The sequence below is a fragment of the Cupressus sempervirens genome, chromosome 8, assembly GCF_028749045.1.
Source record: "Cupressus sempervirens isolate cs-2001-9-10 chromosome 8, ASM2874904v1, whole genome shotgun sequence".
NCBI lineage: Eukaryota > Viridiplantae > Streptophyta > Pinopsida > Cupressales > Cupressaceae > Cupressus > Cupressus sempervirens.
In genome coordinates, this window is record NC_143125.1 from 394,201,149 (window position 1) to 394,209,743 (window position 8,595).

Consider the following 8,595-nt stretch of genomic DNA (forward strand, 5'->3'; position numbering starts at 1 on the left):
TCACTTGTTATCATTTTTTAATTTTCTTGATTTCTGATTGATCCACACTTTTAGACCACCTCGCACTCTAAGAGTTCTACAAAAAGCTTCCTAATGTGGGAAAGTTGAAAGGTTAACTTGAAGCTCTTCACTCACCTACAAAGGTTCACTGAAAAAATCAGCAAGTTTCGAAATATTGATTAGGAACTGTAAGTGCATGAAGCTAACTTGGGCACCTATTGGATTGTTTCCCCTATTACACTTAAATTTATTATAGATAAATATTCCATGTCTTAGGTAAGAGAGGAGGAAGTGTTCATTTGGCTAAGCAATTAACAATAGGCAAATAAATAAAATATGAGATATATGGAAGATAATCATACAAGAAATGTAGACGTACTTATGGATTGGAGAGAATAATGTTGTTTCTACATAAGAAGACAATTTTTCTATGGAGAATGAATGAAACAACTTTCAACAAAAAGGCATTATTGTTGTAATTTTTTGGTCTTCATACTAGTAATGTCCTAGAAGTTTCAATAAACTTCTTTCTTTGTTATTCTTCCATTTACATTCTTGTCGCTCTTGTGAAAGGGAAAATTTATGATTACAATTAGTACAACTAATGTAAGACAGGTGACATTAGTAATAATTTGAATACAGGTCAAAAGAATATGTATACAAAAATGAAAGTGTTCAATTGTTATCTACAACCAATAAATTATGATCTCTTCCACTATTATATGTTCAACTTTATGACCACCTCTTTGCATGCAACGACTTTGTCAAACTCCTCTACAAACTATGCATAATCACCCATCACAAAGAAGTATAGCCTTGTAACAAAAGCAAAAGAGAATGTGAGAATTACATCATCAAATAATGAGAGATCATGATGAAAATAAAACTAAAACTAAAAGGATTGTTGAGATTAAAATTGATGAACATGGAAGAAAAGCTAGCCACAAGATTTCAATTTAATTTGACAATGTTTATTGTTGGACATCAAATTAGGCAAAGAATTAGCGTCAAAGTGGCAAAACCTTCACCCAAATAGTGAGCAAAACCATAGAATGAGCAAAGCACAACTATTGATCAACTAGCAGAAGACATGTTTAATGTTGTCTACGAACTAAAATTGTACCTTGTTTACCCACACATGTAGAAAGGTCTCGGAAGCCTCAGAAAATATTGTTTAAAATGTGGTTTTCTTTTAAAGAAAAATGTCAAAATTATAGGCAGAAAAAACTAGATGTCCAATGAAGAAATAATAATAACTAGCGGTTGCATGCTTTTGTGCTTGTAACAATAAGTGATAGGTGCTATAATAAAGTTATTTTTAAAAATATAATCTTATGTGAATGAATTAAATTATTAAAAATTTCCAATTTAGATAAAATAATATTTAAATAAACTTTTAAATAGATTAAAATTTATTATTTATTTCAATTTATCATATATGAATTAAAAAATCATTAAAAAAAATCCATCAAACAAATCTATTATGAAAAAATAGTAAAAGAAATACAAAAAATTAAAAATTAAAAAAATCAACTAATTTTAAAAACTAATAATCGTTATTTAAAGTAAAAAACTAAACTAATTTTAAAAATAAATTAAAATAATTTTGTAACTACAACCTAAATCAATTTTGGAGATAACAAATTATTATTATTATTTTTAAATAGGGAAAAAAGTAAGAGTTAAAAGTGGAGATAACAATTAATTAAGCTAAATAAATAGGAGAAAAGACAAGAGTTAAAAGTGGAGTGAGATAAAATTTGGTCAAAAATTAACTAATAGGAAGGGCCAACAATTTCTAGTAAAAAAAAGTAATTTTATAGGAGCTTTGCCACACAAAGCCTATCGACTAAAAAATCAAAAATATTAGTTTAAAACTTTAATAGAAATATTTTCAAAACGCATAGGATCAAAGTTATCTCCATAAGCACATTAATAGATAGAGGTAATGTGTTGCATATGTATGCAAATTGTGGAAGTAAAGACTAGCACGTCAAGGAACTCATGTCTCAAATGTTTGCTTCTCTGATTTTTATAAGCATTTGTTGTGGTCAATGCTTTTGGAGCACCAACTGCTTATTATCTATATCTCTACTCTAAGCAAGTGTGAGGCATTATAGCATTTTGTGTCAAACTATTCATTTGGATTTGTTTTCGAAAGTGTTCCATTTTATATTAGACATTGCAATGTTTCTATCACTTTGTTGTTTATGCAACTTAATCTCAACCCTGAAATTGGCTTATTTCCTTTAGACTTCTTTTTGGGTTTATAACAAAAGCTTGGAAGAGCCATGGTAGAATGTTCTAAAGAATTTATCAACAATTAGTATTAAGTGAGGGTATTAGAATTTGGTCATATTTGTATTGTGGTCATATTTTAGTTAGTATTTAGTTTTTAGATAAGATAGAAATTTTCTTCTTACCTTTAAAAAGAGTATTTCTTTCTCACTTAGTCTTTATGTATGTCTCCATTTGTAATTATTTGTTTATGAATAATAAGATAAATTGTAATTACTTCAAAATTGGAAAATTGAGACTCCAAGCTATTTAGGTTGGTTCCAAAAGAAATGTCTAGGAGAAATAAACTCTAGACTACAGTCTATGTGACTAAATTATAGTTGGCAATCTTTCACACTTTATACATGCCTTTTGATATCATACATCTATCATTCAAGAAAAAGAAGCAAATAATTTTTAGAGATATTTAAAAGGCATAAAAGATAATGTTCCAACCACAACAAGTAGTAGTGGGTATAACATACCAAAACTAAACTATAGGAAATATAACATCAAAATCATAGCAGTCCTCACAAAATTAGGCAATGAACATGAACTTCTTTTTAAAAATGTTTTCCAACTGTCATGCTACTTAGATTTTGATCTCAATCCAAAACACTCAATTTAAACAAACTAGATAGGCAACTTTAAAAAAATTATCCATTGTACTCCTATGTGATGATATAGATTTTAGCAATTTTGAACCAGTGAGAGATTTGAGGACAACCAAACACAAGCCATGACTAAAATAGAATTCTACAAGAAATATTACATACAAACAAAATACGTTAACAAAGGCAACTCTAGACCTACTTTGCATACTATTAATTTTGTATCAATATCTACTCCTCCTACAATGATCATAAACATGCATAGACAAGGAAGTACACTTAATTTAGACTTGTGTTGAAAATGACAATCAAGACTTCTATAATTACTCTTGGACAAAAAAAAATATGGAAGATGAATAATGTGTACCCTATAACAATTTTGTAATCAGAAAGTACCATTGTATCTTGTTTTTAGGAAAACTATGGAGAACAACCAAAAATACCAAATACTTACTATGCTAGCTATAGCAAAAGAAAAAATATTGTTACCTTAACTACAATATAGAAAAGTTGATACTTAGCTTACAACGAACCAATAATAACCAAGAACATTTACTACATTGATTTTTTTTAAATAAAATTATTTCATTAGTATTTCAAATCATCAAGAAAATGAAAATAAGGAAAGGTAAATGGTAAACAAATGATCAATCATAAGATATAATCAAATATTTGTTTTATAAAATTGTAAACTTTATCTTCCACGTGTGAATTGTAAACAATTAGAACTCTTTTATCCAACAAAGAGAGAAATTACAATGCATTGGAAAAAGATGATTTCACCAAAAAATGATTTACTTCTTCAAAAAAGAACAATTGTTTGTGAATGTCTACTCCATTAATATTTATTTCAAAAAATAAAATTGTTTCACTAATATTTCAAATAATCACGAGAATGAACAAGTAAGAAAGGATAAATAGTTTATGATGTTCTAAAAGATTTTTTTTTAATTGGTAAACCATCTCTTCAATATGTGAATTCCTCAAGGATCAAAATCCTCCATGAAGCAACGAGAAAAGTTCAAATTTGTAATGCCCCGCTAGGGAACCCAAGAGAAATTAAGCTATAATGTCACTATGTTTGGTAAACATTTTTTTTAAAGATTAAAACAATCAAGAGATAACATAGCGGAAGCAATACCTCATATACATACATAAGCAATACAATAAGAATGGCATCTCTCAAGGGTTCCATAACGTTGAATCACACACATAAGTTTTATTAAGATTAAATCTTATAAGTGAACAAAGTACATGTCATAGAATAATCCCATGTACAAAAACACTTGGAAGAATATACAAGTACATAAGATGCCACATGGCATAACCAAAATGCATAATCATCCTCTTTACAAGTCACATGATATGCAAGGATAAAAGAATATACATCAAGATAAGATACAACATCCCATAGGATCTCAAATAATTAGAGTGCAATATACCAGAATATCACCATAGAACATAATCACATGATAAGAAGAATAGAACAACTGCACAAGGTACATCCAACATCAACATCCAGCTATCAGATCTCAATGGTATAAGAAACACTACCACATGACCTTGTGGAACCTAAATGGCCCACTCCCACCATGCTACGGAGATAATCCCAAGTCTCGGATGAATAACAATCCAAAAGTCATAACAAGAATCTAGGTTAAGAAATCTTGATAGCAATATATCTCAAAGGTACCAAGTACACAAGTAACATCTAATCCTAGAGGCAACAAAGACACATAGGAAACCTAATATGCATGTGGGAAAGTGTCATCACATGAGTCAACTCTAAGGTTACCTTGGTAGTCTCTTTGGACTTTGGCCCCCTAGTGACTCTATGCAACATCAATATCCTTTCTTAAAGACACGACATACTAATGAGGCAAGGTCACAATCAAGCATCCTCTCTACTCTCATCCTAGCATGTACTAGCACTCAAGGCATGGGCAAGGTAGTCCACTAACTCTTGTTAATTCGTTTTAACCCCATTAATGAAATGTTATCACTTATTAATACAAATTACAATGGGTTACCCAAGCATCCTCTTCAGGGCTCCAGCCTCTATTGCAAGTCACTTCCCAACATACACATAGATAACCTACCCTAATCTCATAAAAAGTATATCTCATAAAATCACAATATTCACCGCAGTCCTATACAAGCAACTAGAAAACACTAATAGATTATTGATCAAAACCTCATAGGTTTCACCAAGAAAATCACAATATTCACCTCAGTCCTATACAAGAAACTGGAAAACACCAATAGATAATTGATCAAAAATCTCATAGGTTACACCAAGAAAATCACAATACATAAGCTTACAAAAAAGAACTCGATCTTGTCACAGAAACACATGAATAGAGCATACTGGTTGGAAATGAAACGGGACTAAACAACATCACATAACATTACAAAAATAACCACTTACCAACCCTTTGGTAAACATCCCTATCTGGTCAAACTACTAGGTTTCCCCAAAAAACCATCACAAGATAAAACAGGACATCTCAACATGCATTTGAAACAAATGTAGTTATTTAGTCTTTTTTAAAAATATACAATTCAATAAAAATGATTTGGGTCAAATTCAAGTTTTCATTTCATAATTGTTTCACAGTTGGATAAAGGTTATCAATCATGCAATATTATCATGTTTTTAATTTAAATAATCTTAAATCATGAATGATTTAATCAATAACATAAATGTATATTATTAGCATAAATCTTAATATTAATTTGACATTTATTTAAGTCTAATATTAATATTTACTTTTCCTTTAATTCATAATGCAACTCAAGATAACTCTTACTTGAAATTATTATTATGATTAAACTATTTACAATTTCTCACATAATATTTAAATATTCATAACTAGATGATTATATAGTTAACTCAACTATAACTCTTCTTAAAATATAGCTACATCACAAATATATATTTATTAACTTATAACTCCACTTGCATTAATAAATATATAACATATTATAATCCACTCAGATTTTTTAAAAATAATTAATATTAAAATATTATTTATAAGAAAATAAATAGTATTTTAAAAAAAAATAATAATAATAATAATATTTTTTTAATTATTATTTTTTAATTTACAAAATTAAAAATAATCATAATAAAAAAATTAATTGATAATCCAAAAATTAAATTAAATTTTAATAAAATAAAAATAAACATGCAATTAGTATTTTTGTATGTCTTTGATCTCTCAAATCATGCAACCATAATATACTTAATTTTCTATATTTTGTATATTTGTTTTCACATGCATGCATAAGTTTTGCTACAACATGCTTTCCTCTCAATTAATCTTTTGTTTTTCCAACTAAATTATTTTAGATATAAGAAGAATATTTATCCTTATTTAGAAAATTCATGATAATCACATGAAAAATTAAAAGTTCAAAACTTAGCTATTCAATTTGTTGAATTCTTTCAATTCTCTATAATCAATTTTTCCCTATATTAGAAAGGGTTTAAAATGAATATAGTCATAATAATTTTGTAAAATTTTCTACAATTTTTCTTAGTCACATTTTCTTCAGTAATAAGTTCTCCTTTTCAAAATCTACAACATAATCCTTATCCAAATGTTAAATACAATAAATTAATAAGCATTATGCAAGCACCCAAAAAGACACGAAGTAGACATATCTTTCAATTAAACTCTACAATGGTGTTTCAAACCCTACCTTAAAAAAACAACTAAAATCCAAGACAACCTGTGAATGCATGCAAATCCAAACCCTCCGAAACTTTTAACAATTCTGTTGCTCCATTTCCAAATTTTGCTCCCCAAAACCTGCGTGTGTAGGAATGAGCTCAAATCTCTTAATAAATAGTTTAACTCTATTAGAGTTTTCGGCTTTCGAACATGCAAAAGTCTCTCCTTAAAATAAACTTTTATTATTTTAATTTATTTAATTCCCTTGTTTGTGCTTTTCACCTTTAATTAGAATAAACTTTATTTAAATTATTCTCACTTCATTTTTTATTTAGAAAAATGTTTTAAGAAAACATATTTATTAATTTAACAATAATAATATCTAAAGTCTATTATTTAAATGAAACTTCTAATTTTTAAATTTTTTTTGGCGAAGTTACATTATATTTATATTAATAATAACTAGTTCAAAATAGCTCCTAGAGCAAAGAACCAAAAAAGAAAAACTTTGGTCATTGCCTGATACAAAAAAGATGCAGAAGAAGAAATATTGCATCAAGAGAGTATTTATCAACACTAACGAAACTTGTTCAAGAGATTCCCAAATCGAGAATATAGTGATTACAAAGAGCCCAAAACTCATATGAATATAATTCACTGTTTGCTGCTAGAGACAAAACCAAGAGCCCAGCCAAAAACTATCATAGAGATTACCACACAAATCTACATCCAAAAATCCAATCAAGACCATGATATTAGAAAGCCATCTAGTGCAAGTGCAATCCAAGACCCTGACCTGCATACAATATATCAAAAGAACATGTGAGATTTATAAAATAAAAAACATGCAAAATCATAGAGAAGTTGTGATTTACTATCAAATAAAATATGAGGACTCAACCTTATTCTAAACATATTCTTTTGTCATAATATTAAACAAGTTGGGGAGATCAAGAAGGTTAAGTGGGGAAAGTAAAGAGTTAATATAAACCCCATTAGTACCCAAATTAGCCAAACAATCAACTAAACGATCACCTTCTCTATAAGTATGCATGATGTAACATTCAGAGATTGAATCAAGAAGAGACCATACTTGATGTAATATATATTGTATGGACCGATTATATACATGATGTTTAATACACGCATTAATAATAATGGATGAATCCCCTTCAACATGTAACTTAGATATAGAAAGTGATTTTGCAAGTTCCAAACCACAAGGCAAGGCCAAGGCCTCAACTTTGTTATTAGTACACTAAGGGAGACAAGATGATTTTGTTGCAATCATATGACCTTTAAAATCTCTAATTACTATTCCATAGCTAGAGTTGCCTGGATTTCCTCTGGAGGCCCCATCAGAATTGAGTTTGAAATAGCCCTTACTTGGAGGAATCCACTTGGTTTGTGCTCGGATAAGAGGAATCTTGGATGGACACAAAGGAGCAGGAAGATGAGGAAAAAGTAAACCCTTCCACCAATGAATAACATAGCCATCTCAAGGAGAAAAAACATGTTTACCCTTATATTTACTTACTAAAGCATTAACAAGCTCAATAATTAATCTCTCTAATCCTTCCAAAAATTGAGGGATTGGAGATGATGTCTGTCTAAAAATTCTCTTGTTTCTTTCCCACCAATTGCTCATACTACAGATACAGGGATGCACTTCCAAAGACATGAAAACAAGAATTTAGAGTATAAGATTGACCATGCTTGGAATAAACCCCATAGAGAATTAGGTAATGGCATATGAAAATTAAGCTTATTAAGGACAAAATGCCAACAATCTTGGTCAAAAGGGCAGTTTAAGAGGAGGTGATCTTTTGTTTCTATAACTTGTAGACAAAGCACATAGTTAAAGGGATCATAAACATTCAATCTATGAAGACAATCACTAGTTAAAATTTGGTTCTTTAATGCAAGCCATGGAAAGCATCATGCTTTTGGAAGAACTGAGTTATTCCAGTAAAATTCAAAAGCATGATATGTGGTCTAATTAAATTGGTTGTGTTGGAGAGCTAAGTATC